General features: G+C 35.8%; 1 protein-coding gene across 3 annotated transcripts in view; it reads left to right on the top strand.

Annotated features, from left to right (window-relative positions):
• LOC100749628 (autophagy-related protein 16-1) overlaps window positions 1–18673 on the top strand; it is a 608083-nt gene that overhangs the window by 260193 nt on the left and 329217 nt on the right. The gene's annotated exons all lie outside the window — the stretch shown is intronic.

The following is an 18673-nucleotide window of genomic DNA, read 5'->3' as shown; positions in this document are numbered from 1 at the left end:
CCGCCACCGATTCAATATCGATGCCAGATATTTCGCGCGGCCGCTCGACACAATAATTCAGTTGAGCAGGTAATATTGGCGCGGTAATGGTCGAACCATTTGGCTGTGTCGTTATGCTGCATTGGCGCTTGCCACGTTTACGGAGCTCCCGTTTTCAACTGCCCTTCCCGTCCGGCCTCTCTTCCATCCTGGTCGAGCTACACATACCCCGACTCATTCTCTCCCTCTCTCTCTCTCTCTCTCTCTCTCTCACACACACACACACACACACACACACATACCAACCCTCTTTCACCTCCTGAATCGCATCCCCTTCCCAGTTCACCGCTAGCTGACGCGTATAGCGTTCAGCCTTCCGCAAACGGCTGAAACGGAATGTTATCATTCGGCAATATATCATTATTGCGTTCGACGAGCTTGGAAATTGCATTATTCTTAACGAACGTTGCTGCATATTTCTTTTACGTCGGCCATGATATCGTTCAATGATATCGTTGCCGTTTATTAAACGACGCCCATGTTGCAGAAATTGAGGGGGGTATACAGGATGTTTTAGAAAGTTGGTGTCAAACTTCAGGACTATTTAATGTTTGTTAAAACGAGCAGAAAAATTTTCATAAGTCGTTTTGTGGGCAAAATATTAGTTTTAGTATTATTACACTGGCTCACGAAAATGGTTGATCATTTATCATAAAAACTTTTTGCTTTCGCATTGGTTGTGTTATGTGGAAAACATTTTGAGATACCATTGGTACTGTAATGAGACACGAGTATTATGATGATATTGGTACAATTTGAAATTAATCTGATAATGTATATAGAAGTTAGAAGGTATTTATTGTAAACATATGTTTAGTAAAAAGTTAGTATTACAGCATGGATAACATATCACAAGGTAGCAATATCATAAGCATGTAAAAAATGTCAAATATGATTCTATCGAATGTTGACATGTATTATTATGATGGATAATTGATTGATGACATGTAGTAACTTTTGTGACTTATATGTATATGTTTGGATTTATTTCGAATTTTACCAATATAATTATGATACTGGGATCTCATAACAGTGCTGAGGAAATTTCAATATGTTTCCTATTGTATATGTATAACACACGTAATATATTCGAAAAGCATTTTCATCTGTTCGAGTATTTTCGCGAACCTGTGTATTGAACATAATAATTTTATCTTAAATAGAAGATTGTATAGGAATATTAACGCACTGAAACTTAAAATATTTTTGAATAAGTGATTAAATATAGAAGAAATGTTACAATACAAATACATATAAATTACAATAAATTACAATAGCAAATTAAATATAATATTTTGAGATATACAATTTATAGAATATTATACATTGCTGTAGAGCAATGGACATTTGGATTCCTGCTTATTAAGACCTTCTTTTATATTTGGCATCAACTTTTTGTAGCACCCTATATACACCGTGACCCAAGCTGGTTTTATGCTCCAGTTATAGGTCAGAACGATCACGAGAGATTGTTTTGGAGTTTGTACTCGATCAGGTAAGCGGCCATACGGAATTTTTGTTTTTGTTTTTTCTCTTCTTCTCTGTTTCGTTCCTCTCGGCTCCAGAGTCGTTGTTTCGATGTCGTGCGAAACGAGTTGAATGGCTCCCCAGCTCGTCGACACAGTTTAATTAACCGATTTATGATTGTTATTGTTGTAGAGAGCCGGCAGACACGGCAGAAAGGCGCTCCCTCTCTTTGTGTTATGTAATCGTACGCGTTGCGAGCTGGATTTTTTTGTATGATGGAACAACGGGTTTCTGCTAACTTCTTATTTCGCGGTTGTTTAACCCGAATACCGTTTAAACGACTCAAATTGAGTTACCTATTAAACGTGCTTTGAATTGTAATACTCCCCGGTTTGGGATTCGTTTTTTTTTTCATAGCAAAAAAATTGCCATGAAAAATTTATAATGTGGATATTACAACGTTTATGCATTGTGGTTTGATGTAACGTGTTTATGTAGACGGATAGAAGAAGTAAAAATTTTTTCTAGTTCTTAAATTACATTTTTTATTCCAAGAGATATTATGTAATTATGTCGTTTCAAATAGAAGATTGTAAAAACCGTAATGAGATGAAATTTAAAAAATTAGACGCAATTTTAAGCTTTTGTGTTATCATACAATGTATAAAATATTATTGTATTGTCATATGGTTATACGCTTTGGATATTTATTAATTTGGTATCAATAATTAAACATAATTATCATTGTGTTTTGTACAATATGACAACTAATCCAGTAATAAAACAGCAATCATTCAACATTATTTGCATGACATATATTAATTCAAATATTATTGGATGGAAATTAAATAATTTATCAGTAATAATTTATTCGAAATAATAAAATATAATATTCATATTTTAATCTTTTTAAATATTAAAATATAATTTGCCATAGTATTAGATTTATACAAGTAATATCTTTTAGCTAAACTGCATTAAATCTATTATACATTTCAATGAACATAAGTAAAGATAATGCTGTATGCAGATAGATCATTTATAAAATCATTAGTATTTTATATTCAAACGGTAATATATTTACAGTTACTGAGATATAAGATAAGAAAACATTTACAATTTATGGTTACTTGTGATTACAGAGTAAGTATGAGCATGTTGCTCGTGTTCATCTGAAATCTAAGTCGGCACATATTTATGCAATATACTTATGTATGATACGTATTTACATGAAAGATGCAAATTAAATCACGAAATTAGAAAAAGGACTAGTTTCATACCACTTTAAAATAATTTAAAGTAAAGCATATATATGAAATTTAACAATATAGAAATAAGATTTATTGGTAATAAAAATCCAATTAGTAGAGAACATTATCTCTATGACCCAATTAAAAATATTTGCTATTCCTATCAAGAGAAGGCTATTTGATATATTGCTCTACCCATGTTCTCCATAAATAAATCTTTAATACTAAAAAATACTTATTATTATTTCACACTATTATTATTATTATTGTTTCACAATAATGTTTTGGACAATCTGCATTTATGTAATAATTTTGCTTAGTCATATCCTCACAGAGCAGATATATATATAAAATTTAACTAAAAAGAACTATGATACCCTGTATGTTAGTTCCCATAGCAAGATGAGTCGAATCTACATATTCGACTGTAATCACTGTAACGCCAAGTAACTATGTTATAATTAAAATGTGAAACAATACAGGTTAATACATGGTTACATAATTACCGTAAATAATTAGAGCCTTGTGCCGATGTTCGAAGTTGTTTCCTCACGGTGCTAATGCAAATTGGTCACACTGGAAAAGCAACATTCCATTCTATTATATAATGACCACCATTTAACGGTAATTCAGCTTGTTCCTCTTGCAAAAAATCTTTCAATTACATCGTCTGATGATTTTTAATTCAAAACTCAACACATAGCTTGCTCTTGCTCGCGAATAGGAAAGCGAAGTTGCTCGCTACTTCGCGTATATTTCGAGGATCTTGTTTCGCCTATCACGACTCGAAAAGCGTTCCTCTGTTTCGTGGACATCGTAAACGAGTTTGGAAGCTTCCGGCTGCAAACAATCCGGTTGAAAAATAAGGAATGAGGAATCGCTGTCGTGCTAGACGGCGACTGCTCTCGTATTTGCATAATTCGCTGGCCGAGGGAAGGACGCCGTGAAGAAGCGTGAACTTGCAACGATCATAACTCGCAACCGCAACTCGTTTAAAGCAACACGCTCGTGAGCTCGCGTCTAACTGAATCACGTTTATGTTGCTAAATTGGGTTTTACAAGCGATTCGATGGATTGTTCCTGGATAACCCCTGCGCTCTATTACATTACCCTTCATATACCATGCAGAGGACTTATGGGAAAGTGTATTAGCACGTTATTAAAGGGTCCTAGTTAAGATTAAAATTATCAAAGTGGTTTTTAATATCTCGTATCGCGAAGTATGTGGATAAAATTGAACGATATATCTTTTATATATCTTTTTTAATTTGATTTCTTTGGTCTTACCCTTCTTTTAATATTTTAATACACTACATTAATTAATATCATTTGTTATTAATATTATCTTTATACTTTTCGAAATATCATTCATTGTCATTGTAACAAGAGAATTTAGTTATAAGTCTACATCATAATCATACTAATTCCTTCGTTTCAATAACAACCATTGGCTTCTTTCTTCAACGATGAAAATCCCGCGACAATGATTCCCACGGATATTTTTCAACACAACCGCCGGTTAGAAGTATATTAGGTTAGTTGAAGGTATCCAACAAAAAGTTAGCCGTCCACAATAGGATTAGTATCCCGTGGGAAATCAGCCGGCGCAAGAGAACAGCTTCCGAGAAAATTCTTCGACCCCAAACGAAAAGCTTAAAGTATTAATTATCTTCATTTCTACGTTTCGTCGAACAACAACAACGACACAGCAAGAGTGACGGTTAAGTTACCGGGCACACGTGCTGCGTAAATAATTGCAAGTTTAACTTTAAATTGCGCCTGTAAGCCCGGAGAAACAAAAGTTTCTGTAGCTCGTTAACGGTAGCTCGGTGTGCGTTTTATCAACCGCGGGTGAAACCGCGCAAAAGCAACTGAAACATAGCTAGCCGGTATTACAGAAAGATAACAGCGCGGCGATACGACGAGAAATGGGGAAAAATGGTTTAAGTGGTGGTTAATTCGCGACAATGGCCATTTTAATCGAACAGCCTATCGTAACTACGTAGCGACCTTTACGAGTTTGTTCCGCGAGATTCACGATATATTCATAATTGACGCGCGCAACTGGCACCGTTATCAGTTATAGACATGTGAAATCCCACGGATAACCAGAAATCAGGGAGATGAATATTCTTACAACTCAACATTGACCGATCAAAAGTTAATTAAATAATTCTAAAAGTGTAATAAGTATGGCATATATGTGTATTTTGATGTGAAAGATATTCAATGACATTGTTTTATTCTTTATGAAGGAATTTTATGAAATATCAGATATCTTTATGATATGGTTCTATGAGTGTATAATTTTCTGACGATGAGTTATAATGAATTGTATTTTTTGAAATCTTCGATTCGATTGATTTGAACCATGTTTTTAAATGAATAAATTTTATGAAACAACCAAACTTGGAATAAATATGTTCATTTAGAGATTGCAATTGTGATTATGACTAATTAAAATGTACTTTTATTCTTCTTTTTTCTTGTTCAATAATAAGTAATCATTCGCTATTACGACAATAAAAATCCTGCTATTTTGAGTAGCTGAAAATATTCAAGATAGAAAATGCAGAAGGACATTTTCAAAATCAGTCAAAAGTTAACCAAGTACTTGCGAGAACTAATGTAGTTTCGCAAATTTCCACAGACCATTAGGATAATTGGATCTTGACCTATACACACCATCGCACATAGGAAACTGCCTTTTAATAACGTTATTATTTCCGCCTCATAGACAACAGCACTTTATGGCAAACTTTTCTCGTTCTTCGACTACCTCTAGGTCGTTTTCTCCAGCTTTAAAACGATTCATAAACGTGATTTTTATTGTACGATAATATTTGTATTACTGCTATTTTCTTCATGCTCCTGAGGATAATTAAATTTATGATGTATGCGATGATCGAATTTTGCCCATAGAAAATGTAAAAGTGCTTAGATACCACGAGGATATCTCATACCTTTTCGAATGAATGAAGCTAAAAAATAAAATAGATTTGGTAATAATGCGTCGTATAACGAAAGACCTGATAAAATGTGTCGAGAATTCATAATAAGAAAATAATAAGGATAATTGAAAGTCGTATATAATTTCCTGTTACCTTCACTGACTTTACTTGTTAAGAATGATATAGGTACTTAATTAAATCCAAAAATCTTTATTATGTATAAGTTATATTATTATAAATAGTAAGTATATGCGACAGTGGTATTTTCATTGATATGTAATATAATGTATATGTATGTTTATGTACGTAATTCTGGTACATATATACACATTTGGTTGGTAATTGGTGGTACAAGCGGAAAGGGGCTGATTCTACGCGAAAAAAGAAGTCGAAAATAAGGAATAAAAATTTTTCGTTTGAGGCTTTGTTTTCGAGAAAATCGACTTTGAATTTTCGCTCGGTACGCGTGCGGTACGTTATAACGGATCTCACTGCAGATCGTTGTCCCGATGGAAAAAATTTAAAAAAAAAAGAAAAAATAAAAAAAAAATTTTTATTCTATATTTTCGACTTCTTTTGTCGCGTAGAATCACCCCCTTTCCATTTGTACCACCAGTTACCAACCACTGTGTATATATATGTATATGTCAAACCGTTTGAACACAGATGGAACAAGATTACTTTAATACAGCATCCTGTGCAGGTAGAAAGACGGGCGGATGAGATAGAGGATTACAACGAAGCCCGAACGATTCAACCGCGCGTAAATATTTCCCGTTGTTTGCCACGAACTTATTAGGTTTCTTCTTTAATTAGAGGCTCGGGAAACGTAACGCCGAAACGGAAGGTTGAAACCCAAACGTTTTCTCATTTCAAGGTTCGTGAATCTCCAGGAGCAGCAGACCTCTTCTTCCTCTACTTATGCCTTTCCCATACCTTCGTTCGTTCGTTCGTTTCTCTTCTTCGTTTACTCCACATCGAAACGTCTGCTTCCGTCTCCCAGGCGTCGTTCCAACAGCCAATCCGTCCAACTTCTCGCTGCACTGGCGAGCTTCAAGTATCCTCCGAGTTTCAACCATGCGATCCTTATTCAAAAAGGTTTCCGCGTGTTCACTGACTGGGAACAGTTCCGTCGGATTTCGTACGCCCTCTTGGATTACTACGATGGAATAATATCCGAAAGCACTTTTCTAACTAAACGACTTCCACTTTATCCTGGGAATCCTGTTTGACTGCCGTTGTCGATCGAGGAAGATTAATTCGATTGATGAATTGAAGAAATAACGGATTTCAACGGGAGGATGTTCGAGGGAGGTGGAACAAATGCCAGAGGATCGGCTGATTGAAATGTTCGTATTTCAAATACGGATTTGCTGTTCCTTCGACTGCGTTTGTAACACTTTGTCACATTTCAACTGTAATAGGGAAATAATAGTAGGACCACCTGTAACGCAGAAGATACACAGGTTGATCTAAGCATTCGAACGCTTGTAGGCATTTTTTATGAATATAATATGTACGTTATACGATACATTTCGAAATTTCATTATTTTCTATGACATTCGACTATCATATTGATCAAGTTTGAGAGTAATTTGAAAACATATATGAAAATACGAAAGAGTATTGAAGTCTAAGTAAAGATTGTTTCACTGCTAAGTCGAGCATACTGGAATTGTTGCTCTATCTCTGTTCCAAATTAGATTCGTTGATTAAATTCTTGATCGTTCATTGAATTTTCAGAAGATGGCTTTTTGGGAACAAAAGCATGTCGAATGTTACGCATAATGCTAAACAATCGCAAAATAAAATTAAAATTCTCGTGCAAGAATTCTTTTGCAAATTTGACATATAAAATTGCATATAATCGAGGTTAATATCAACAAAATAAAATGCTGCGGAAAGATGTTATTGTTTATAATTCTAGAAGAGAAGGCATCACAAAGATACTGTAGAGATCTATTTCGATAGGAAAGCGAAATGGCTCATCCAATAAATATTTATCGCGAGACTTCCTGTTATCTCTACGATACAGCGCACAATCAATGCAGTTGAACGAAATCGAAGGGGGATCAAGAATTTCCTTCATCTGTCCGATTCGTTCCGTGATCCCTCCGCCACGGTCCCTCTTTTTATTCCCACCTATCGACGAAGTATAGCGACGGCGTGAACGATGCCAGCTATTGGCCGCGAAGAATGCGAGTGGAAAATACTCGGCGGATAGCCAGTGTAACTGCGGAACGGCGAAGCGTCTCGAAAGCTCGAAAAGAAGAAAGACGAGGAGGTGTTTTCTTTGGGTTTACGTGACACCACGCGTTGCCCCGATATAACCGAGCAGATCGAAGCGGAAAGTTGCTCCCATCCTGCGGTATGCTCGACCGCCCCCCGGGAATGTGGGCCTCCGTCTTCACAACAGACTCTCTTCTTCCTTTCTCCTCTTCCCCCTTCACCCTTGCTTGCTTTATTTCTGCCTTCCAAGGCGTCTTTCATACCACGGACTTCGCGTCTCTTCTCCCGTCTCTTTTCCTTTCCCATCTTTTTTCCCTGTTGCCCAGGCTTCTGGCTACGTTGGGTGACACCCAACCTAACCCCAGCCAACTGAACCTGAACTAGCCAACCCCGTCATTCCAGTCAGTCATCCACTCGACCCCCTTTGCCCGTTCCAACAGCCGAGAATCCAGCCGCTACTTACACCGGGGCTACTTCTCCTCGGCCTCGTGGCTGGCGCACACTTTGTTCGAGCTTTCCGCTTTTCACCGGCTCGACCATCTTAGCTTCGGCTTCGCGAGGACGAAAGAACGACGCGACGAACTACAATTGTCTCCCGGAGTAGGATTATGTATGTGACGTTGTAAGAGTGAGGGCAATAACTTAATGCGTTAATACAAGGGGGCTGCTGAATAAGCATCTCATAATATTTGAGAGGACAGTGTGATTGTATATAGAGGAGAGATTTTATTTTGTGGATTTTCTTGTGGTTAATTTTTTACCGTTGGTCTTTGTTTGAATAAAATGTGAATTTATCCTGGCGCCGTGACTCGTTTTACGCTGCTAGTCGCGTGCAAGCAAAATATTATCATTATCGATAACGAGTTCCCTTGTTATCTTTATCTCTGTTATCTTACGTGCTCTTAGGTTTTCGAATGCTCTTGTTAATGTCCTACGTAATTGTACACAGAGCGGAACCGTGATATCGACTTTTAAATCTTTATAATTTGAATTGTTTTATTTGCATTTTTTAAGACCTATCGATTTCGATGATGGTAGGATAGGAGCTATACTAAAATTTATACATGAAGAATTATTGGAATTCTAATGCAAGATTTTGGATATCATTGAGAATTTACAAATAAAATAGTTTTCATTCTATTCGTAACTCAATCGTCAAACAAAATTTAATTAGACATTGGAGGAAGACATTTCTTATGTTTCAAGAATAATTATTTATTATATTTTTAACAAACAGAACCAGATTCTAATACTGGAAGATCAATTTTGTTCCAAAATGTAAATAAGTAAAGAAAAGAAAATAATCTAAACTCGTGAAGAAGAATCTTCTGTTGTAGCAATTTCTATTTGCTTTAGAATCGCATTTAGCAACTGTGTATATCTTTTAAACGAATTATGTAGTGAATACTTCTTTCAGTTATGTAGTAAATGGAGTTGTATGTACTTCTGTATATTTATTGAGAAACGTATATTCTGTATTAAATTTTACAATTCGCTCTCCGATATTCTGATTTGTTGTTGTTAATTCATTTTGGCAACTTCATGCTACGATGAACACTGCGAAATCCAGTTTCGCAGCATTCATTTGAGAAGTTGATATTGTATATTTCGAAATGAATATTGAATAATGCGTAGGGCAAGAATGTGGTAATTAATCTAAGTATGATTGAATCGAATTTTCAGGCAAAATTACTGTTATGTACTGTTATTTCGTAAACAATGAATAGGATAATTAAATCGATCCTTCAATTTTAATGCAAATTAAAGTTAAACAATACATTTAATCAAACATTCTTATTTGTTTGTTCTTCTCAATAATCGCGGTCTGGATTCTTGATACATTTTTTAAATTTCTACTGCCATATTTGTTTGACGATTAAAATTATTGTGTTGCGTTTTCTTCGTTTAAACTATTAAAAAATAATATTTTGCTTTCCGAGAATATTGAAACTAAAAGAGAAACACAATTAAGTCTTTTTTTGATATACTTTCTAGAATGGTATTGTAATCACAAATGAATATTCAATCAATAGATGTTATCTCATACTACAAATTTATTGTAGCAAGTAAAATTATTTCTTGTTGGATGATAATACCCTGAAAACTTATTCCTAAGACTAAAACCTTTTTTACACATTCACAAATTATGCTAGAAATTCTTTTCGACTATAGCGTTTATCCCATGTAGGTAAATGATATGAATCACAAACATAAAAGTTCTGTTAGATATTTTCACGAAACTAAAAATAACTAGAAATACCATAAAAAAGCAAGTATAGCTTAAAGAAACGAAGATTACAGAAAAACATCAGAAGGAACTTAACTTCTTCTGATATATGTATATTAAATCCTATTATAAAAATCAGAAACCAAAAAACTAAAGCCTTATTTAACGAAGAACACTTTTTCATAAACTCATTCCTTTCAAATTTGCTTAATGCATACAATTATTTCTTCCCATGCTTCAGCTTTATTTTTAGTCAGGAAATAAATTGCATCGAAGGCAATAATGGGAGATTCCCACGTCATTATGTCTGCCTTAATCCATAAAAACTTCGGGCTCATCAGAAGATAAGCCGCGGTCCCTGTTGAAAATTATTTCAAGATCGACGAAGTAACGAACATGATCATCGAAATCGAGGGATCAATAATCCGGAGGTTAATGTCGGATAATTCGAGCGGGACAGATTGTCCGGAATTCCCTGGGTCTGACGTCGTAACCAGATAATTCTGGAGAGACATTTCGATAGGACCGTTTCGACTTTTGACAAATGGCTCGCAGTTGATATCTTATAGGTGGCTTCCTTATAGAAGATGATGTACGATGACTGATGATCCGTCGTGGTTACCGTTGCTCCCCTGAGATATTATTTTGTTCTAACAGAAACTACTTTCCAATTTCTTACGCAATTTATATCTTACACGTTGTTGTTTAATTCCCCGGTGATCGATCGTACACGCGAACGAACGAATGAAGTGAATGAACAAATAGCGAATGTTCGTGGCTGTATCGCAATTCATATCTTTATATTCATATCTCTCATTAATAATTATCCTTCTGCCAACTATCCCCGCGATTTTTAGTTTCGATAGAAAACTTGATACGTCTGTTTATTCGACGTGTATTCAATAGTATTTAACGTTCATGTATTTTGATACGTTTGTTTGTTCAGTGCGTATTTATACAGAGCTGAGAAAGACATCGGATTACTATCTTCAAGAAGAAAAAAGAACACTATTATGTGAAACGTCAATGTTTCTCTTTCCAGAACTTTATTTTTATATTTTTTACATATTTACAAATGTTTTAATATGTATTTTTTAAACAGATTGAACAAAAAAATAATATACAGAATACCAATATAAATAATCACGTTATTATATAACATGCCTTGAACAATTATGCATATTGAATATAATATTCTTTCAAAACAAACCTTATACTATTTTAAGCAAGTTTCTTCATCTGTTTTATGTATATTTATTTATATATTTATATACATGTGAAGAAACTTGCTCAACATAATGAAAGATTTAACCACGGTTTTGTAATGTATTTATATACAATATATTATACCTATTATATTAATTAATTTACAGAACACCTTCATTAAAATACATCTCTGAAATACTGTCCACGGTAATCGAGTCTAAATGGAGATCGTATCTCGACAAGCAATGCCATCGTCTGAAGGACGAAGTACTTATACGCATCTAGAAATAGCAGAAAGATTTTTTACAGCATGCGAATAGAGAAATCTCGGTCCACGGGTCGATATCACGAAAGCATGTCCTGTCACCCAGTAGCCACGGGTTAGCACTTCCTGCCGCGTTACCGTAGCCGTAAACTACGAGTGCTGCACGCGATTATCTCGATCCAGTTCATTAACATAGCCAACCCGTCGAATGGTCTCACCGAATCGTTCCCAGCCGAGTCTGTGCTCTTGTTTAATGCACGATAAGTTGCGCCCGCTAGCTCTTCGATCTAGTCTCGACGCGATAATCCTGCACTTTATTCAGCCCCAGTCTAAGATAGCGTCAGGCGACGCTATTTTCAAAGAACAAAATAACCTTTCTACTACGTTGATACTTGGATTGTAACTGTGTCGCCACAGGAAACGTACACTGTTCGATTTAACACTAGACTAGATTAGTTAGCACGAGATATTGTATTCGAAAGTTTTCATCAAGAGAAAGGGTATAGTGGCGAAGGCTAAATTGTATAGCTAGCACATTCCTTGTTACGCTGAAGGTATTAAATAGTTCTAACGAGTAGATATAAAGCCTGTTGTTTACACGTACTTCCCTTGATAATGGGGATTAATTTTTCAGTAAATCGACTAGTCGAAGCGAACGCGACAGGTACTAGAACGACGAACAAGGGTTAGATATCAAAGGATAAGGCAGGTCCATTAGCATTCCTTGACTTTTCACTGTCGGGCAAAGGCGTCCTTTGCCACGGTATCGTGCTCATAAATTTCGTTCTCAGGGTCACTGAACATGATTCCCACGCTGATTGAGCGTAGCCCATCATCCGGCTAACGGATGCTGGAAACCCATGATCTTGGATACTTACGTGGTCCACTTTTCGTTCGTGCAGCACGATAAACTTGATATTCTCCAAAACGTCCTCGTCATCCCACTTCTCTTGATTATGTACCCCGGTGAACGACAACATCGTGACTGTTTCGGCTTTGGTTTTTGAAACACGACGCTTTTTGTCGGACACGATCAACTCCCGATTTTAATTGGTCTCCTCGTTCGACAATTGACCGTTCGCCGGCCATTGCGCGCTAACATGACAGAGGGTTCGCTGCTTGCTGAATGTATAATGCAAAAGTATCGATCCACTATACGCGTTCGCTTGCTGCAATTAGCTTTGCTCAGATAGGCGCGATGTGTGGAAATCCCAATTTCAAGGTATATAATTGAGAATATACTTGTTGGATCGATACGTGGACAATATAATGATTGGTAATTCAAGATTGGTTAAACAGCTCTCGTCTTTTGATAAACATCGAATAGGCTATTTATGGAAAGGTGCTTATTTAAATAGATATCTTATATTTTTAATATTAAGTTGGTATTCCAATTTGAAATTATTATTTTCATAAAATTATGCTATAATGCTACTTAGCATTTTATTCGTCCAATTTTCCCAAACTTCACAAGTTTTCTTCTTATACGGCAAATATCGATAGTTAGCTCTCGCGAAAAGTGAAGCAATAAAAGAATAATTAAGAATTTTATTATCTCTAATGTTTATTTAAAATTTTACAGAACACACATAGTTTTGCATCGTAATGAATATAGAAACTATTAATAATACGATTATAAACGACATTGTTTAAAAAGTATGCACATTTATTCCAGCAAACCTTAAATACGGGAGTGACGTCTATTAAATCTTTGATCTACTGAAACTACCAAAAGTCTAAACGATTACTGTTGGAAAACAAACGAAGATCTTCAAATAATTAGAGACGTCAAAAAGAGTACATCTTCCTCTGCAAAGCGCTTTCCATTTCAGTTTCATTTTAATTCGACTTTTCGCTGTTGAGATATCGTTGTTTGAAGAAACCCGAATTTTTCAATAATTCTCTGTTGCTGACTCCCTCGCATGCTCAAACCTCTCACTCGCACCGCGTTAGTGACCAATCACTAGCTCGTTGATAGTGCGCTGGTCAATGACAGACAGAGTCAGCATTTTTTTACTAGCACTACTTCACTACTACTAAATATACGTATATCCTAAAAAAGATGTAGGTCAGGCCGCTGCTGACTGTCATTCATAATTCTGTGGGCTTACAATGAGATACGTCTATTATACATTAGAGTACTATATTTTCAGAATCAATTGAGCTATCAATTTAAATCGTGATATATTATGGGCACACATTTAACTATGCTTTGAGTAAATAATATCTAAAAATTTTGGGATAGTTATATGTGCATCGCTTACAAAAAATTTATGTATTATTTTGGCGAATCTTATTATTTTTGTTTTTATATGTTATAGATTATGTATAATTTTATTTGTAGAAATAGAAATGCCAAGAAACGATTAATTGTTGCTTTCATTCATCAAGTGTAATTAATAAAGCAATCACAAGGCTACGATATCTTTTCCTACATGACTCATGTTTCTGTCAATGATTTATAAAAAAGAATCATTATCAAAATTGTTATTAATACTGTATTGCAATGAAGCTTTCAATATCATCGAACTTTCGCGCTGTTTATTAACGTTGTTTCATAATATCGATGAATATAATAATAAATTTTAAAATTAAACAAAATTGTTCTCTAGTTAGACGAATTAAAAATACTTCTCTAGTTAAAAGATTATTGTACCTAAAATATAGAAACATTGAAATATTTGTACGTTTTTCTATCCGACTTAACATATTTAAGAAATGATAAATAAGTGAAATATTCATATAACTTGACCCCTGCTAACGTGTCGTCTGGGAACCTGCATTTCAATCGATGAACTTTGCGTCTCGTCTTGCTCGAAATTCAGCGCATTTACAAGCAGGACACGGTTACATTTAGCATAATAATACGTTGATTGATACGTACGTGAGCCAAACTACTGTCGTTAGGGATGCACGATTCGTTTCAGAGGCCTCGTCTGAATGGCCGCTTATCCTCAATGCAGCGTTCCTAGTGACTTCAAATGGTTTGTATGTAACTGTCCCGCAGCAGCAAGTTACCAGGAAACCTACTTAAGCTTCTAACAGGTCTTCAGATTAACCTGGTCATTGCTAATACATAAGCTAAAGACTAACTTCCAGCCACTTACTTCTTACAACTAATAGCATCCATTAAGCCTCGAGCTATTTTAAAAACATACGAAGCTGTTATCGTTGAAACTATATCAAGCTGTTCCACATTTAATGGAATTCAAGATTTTTATTACTGTTTATTGTATACAATATATAGGCTCGTAGAAAGATAATACATGTATTTATTTAAAATAACTGCTTTTTTTCTAATATTCATTATTTATTTTTATTAAGAGTTACTTAACTGTACTCCAGAATGTTAAACTTATAAAAGTTCCAATACAAATTTTATCCATAGTTGAAAACATCGTTTATCAAAAGGTAATAACAAAGGTGTGAAGAAGCGCTATAAAAAATATTTCAATAATTTGATAAAACCATTTTTGTGATATTTCCATTTTATTCTAAATAATGGAATATTTTTAATTGAAGCTGCTAACGTTTACGCAAAATATTTATACCTAGTATAAAACAATAACATTTTCAAACTTGTTATTTACTGAAATATAGGTGTAACAATTTTGATAGTTTCTTCACAGTAAATGTATTTTATTTTGTAATGTAATATAACTGGTGAAATATATTTTTATTATTATTACGTTCCGTTTGTATCATTATTCGTTATTTTCATCTGCTTAAGAATGGTAATTTTCAAGATATAGTGGCGTATAATATATAAAAAACAAAGGTTGTACAATTCTATTCACGTATAGTAGCGCGGTTAAGTCGTGGTTTTGAATAGGTACACGTTTCACGTCCTGTGAAGCTATTCAGAACAAGAGAGGAGGAATTTTAAAACAATAATAGCGGAAAATGATTCGAGGTGTGAGATTTTGCACGAAAGATTTAACAAATGAATGGTATTTAAGAAGAATTATTCGCTTTAAATCTGTTTAATTCATACACGAATTATTAAATTCGGATCAGTCCTTCAATTCCTTTTATATAAAGTTGTTTTAAGAGAGAAGATATATATATATATTTACTATTATAGTATGGACTCTTCAGTAAGGCTCATCTAACAGACGTATACCTTAGACACAATGAGAGAAGAGAGAAAGTGAGTGTTTCGTCCAAGATCTGCTAGTATATTTACTATTATATTATTCCATTCTTATTTAATTTTTTTTTTATATGCATACCATTTGTTAAATTTATAAAATACTCTGTAAGGGAAGAAAAACGTTTCACTTTTATTGAGATATTGAATAAATATCTGAAATATTATCACGCATTGTTAAACGTTATATAAATGATAAAGAACCAAGGGATAAATTGTTACAATAACTCAACAAAACATTTCGTTATAAAATGAGTTTATTTTCTCTGTACCATATATGCTATGTACAACATGTGTATTACGGTACTGAAATATACGAAGTTTAGCCAAAGGGTGACATCTTGATACTGTGGTATAAAAAAAGAATAGAGATAAAAATAACGAGGAATTAATTAAACGCGCGTACACATCGAATTCCACGTTGGACGGATTAATTCGTTTAATCGCATGCTCGTTTCGATACTGTCTGCCTTTATACGTGTACACAAGCGTGCACGCGCCTGCACGCTACATCGCGTCCAAATGAAGGGGACGTCGTTAGAACGTGGTTAGCCTATGTGTCAGACGTGGACGCGTAAGGCGAAAGAATAGAAATAAAAAAAAAAAATATAAAGAAGGGAGAGAGAAAAAACAGAATGATAAAACGTGACAAGATACGAGTATTCTTGAAGAGCGGTATACGTTAAACGTAAAAAATAAATAAGCCATTATGATTGGTGCGCGTGTTATGTAAAAACGCTCGATCGTCGGGTAAGCTCTGTACGTGACTCGCGTAATTGCGAATCAGGATCGTTTAGTCGGCTTTTCTGATTTCTTCCAAGCGAGAGAAATAGGACAAAAGGGGTGTGAGATAAAGGAGATCGAGAGAAACGGCGGAGGGAAAAAGATAGGGGAAGGAGTGAAAAGCAGTGGAAACATGCACGCTTGTCAGGGTACAGAACAGACTCGAGCTTTTCAAGCTTACGACGGAGTAGGCGCGCACCTCAGGCTCGAGGACAAGCACCGACGTCTCTGCACACTTGTAAACACACGCGATAAAGTAGGCAAGGCTACGAATATAAGGCTCATTAAGAAGGACGAGAAGAAGGAAGCGTGGAAGTAAAGAAAAAAGGAAACAAGGGAGGGAAAAGCAAACTTCTTACGCGCGAAAGCGCCGAGTACCCCAACGTCGGAGTTTAACGCAAAAGTGATTTTCTCGGCGTTATCATCGAGAGAGCGATCGTCCTCGAGCCTAATATTATCGTTCCACCGCACCTCCTGCGACTTGTTCGCCCGCAGGCCGCGTTAACTTAATCTTAATTACATAATGAAATGACGATACATGTTTGCACGATTTTACTTCCATCGTATACACGTTAATAGTGGGACGATTACTTTATAAGAGACCTTATCGACGTAGAAACGATGCAGTTTCCATTGACTTGAATCGAACGCTTTATCCATCGCTTATTAGCAGATAATCAAGTGTGTTCGAACAAGTCGATGAAAAGTGCTCGAGCGTCATTCTATAAAACTACTTGAAAATGCTGTTTCTTCTACAAGATGGCGCGAGAAAATCTCAGACTCCCTCGCATCGCTGTAATATTCTCGGGGAACGATGACTCTACAGCAACGTTTACGAGAAATGCTAGGATGAAACGTTCGAAATGTTCTTTCCTTTTTATCTTTTTTTTCCTAAGGTTGTCAAGCGAGGAAGAACGACATTCTTCATGCACCATCTCGTATGTTTTCGTATATGCGTTAGGATGATACCTCTAAAAAATCGCGAGCGGCGAGTCACATACACGCGTGCGCGCATACGCGTTCGCGGCTCGCAATTTTATCGTTCGTACAGTTAGGTTGTTCGAACGGTTGTATAAAAATTGGCTCTACCCTCTCACCATAAGCAAATTGGATTATACTACGTCAGCGTTAGCGAAAAATCCTTAGCATATTTCGTAAGTATAAAATGAAGTCGTTAAAGTCGCGCCGCTTATTGATACGCGTGTAGGCACCGTCGTTGGCATCTTATCATTGTATGTATACATGTGTGTATTGATATTTATATGTATAGAATAGTCAGCATCGAAGCGGGAGGAGCGGCGTCATTTCGTGTGCATTCCCTGCAGATGCACGTTCGCACAATAGGTCCAGTTAACGTGCTCTAATGGCTAGAGTACTACGTCACACCCATATCCTATGTTTTCAATCAATGCCATTCGATTCAAAAGAGAAATTCCATTTAGCTTCGCGTTTCCATTGTGTCAACTGAGCGAAAACCTAGCAATCTCCACGGCAATTAGTACCAATAATTAAAGCGCGCGTCCTTTCAACGCGAGTTCGATATCTCCGACTGATGACTCTTTTTTTCACGTTTCACTATCGTTTTGCGCCAGCAGCGTCGCGTCACACCTCGGATTACCGCGAAAAACAAACGACGCCGTTATACGGTTTCCACCGTTATTCGTTGAAAATTATACCCGTAAAATCACGACCGTACAATTGAAAACCACCCATCTATCAAATCGTGTAATAAGATATTTAACTTACGAATTATACCAATTTTGTTACTTAGGGATGAAACGAGAAACAAAAGATGGGATATCACCATTAAAACCGATCAGAAAGGGACAGAGAGAAACTCTAGATGGTTTGCAGCGTGTTTGCTGATGATAGACAGACGTCGAACAGAGAAACGATCCCAAGTTCGGTTAACTAAAACGCAAACGTCCCATGCTAATCGAGAATTCACACTTTGCCCGTCTTTATCTTTCTCTTTTGCTCGGCCTTCCATCCTCTCCATTTGTCTTGACGAGCATATTCAAATTTTCAAGTTTCTCAATTAACCCGATCCCATCCCGAAGCCTTTGTGCTTCGTCAAAATCGATAAAGTCCCGACGGCAACGGCGG

Source organism: Bombus impatiens, unplaced genomic scaffold, assembly GCF_000188095.3.
Source record: "Bombus impatiens unplaced genomic scaffold, BIMP_2.2 scf_0102, whole genome shotgun sequence".
Lineage (NCBI taxonomy): Eukaryota > Metazoa > Arthropoda > Insecta > Hymenoptera > Apidae > Bombus > Bombus impatiens.
Note: the sequence above shows the minus strand (reverse complement) of the source record. Positions and strands in the feature narration are given on the sequence as shown.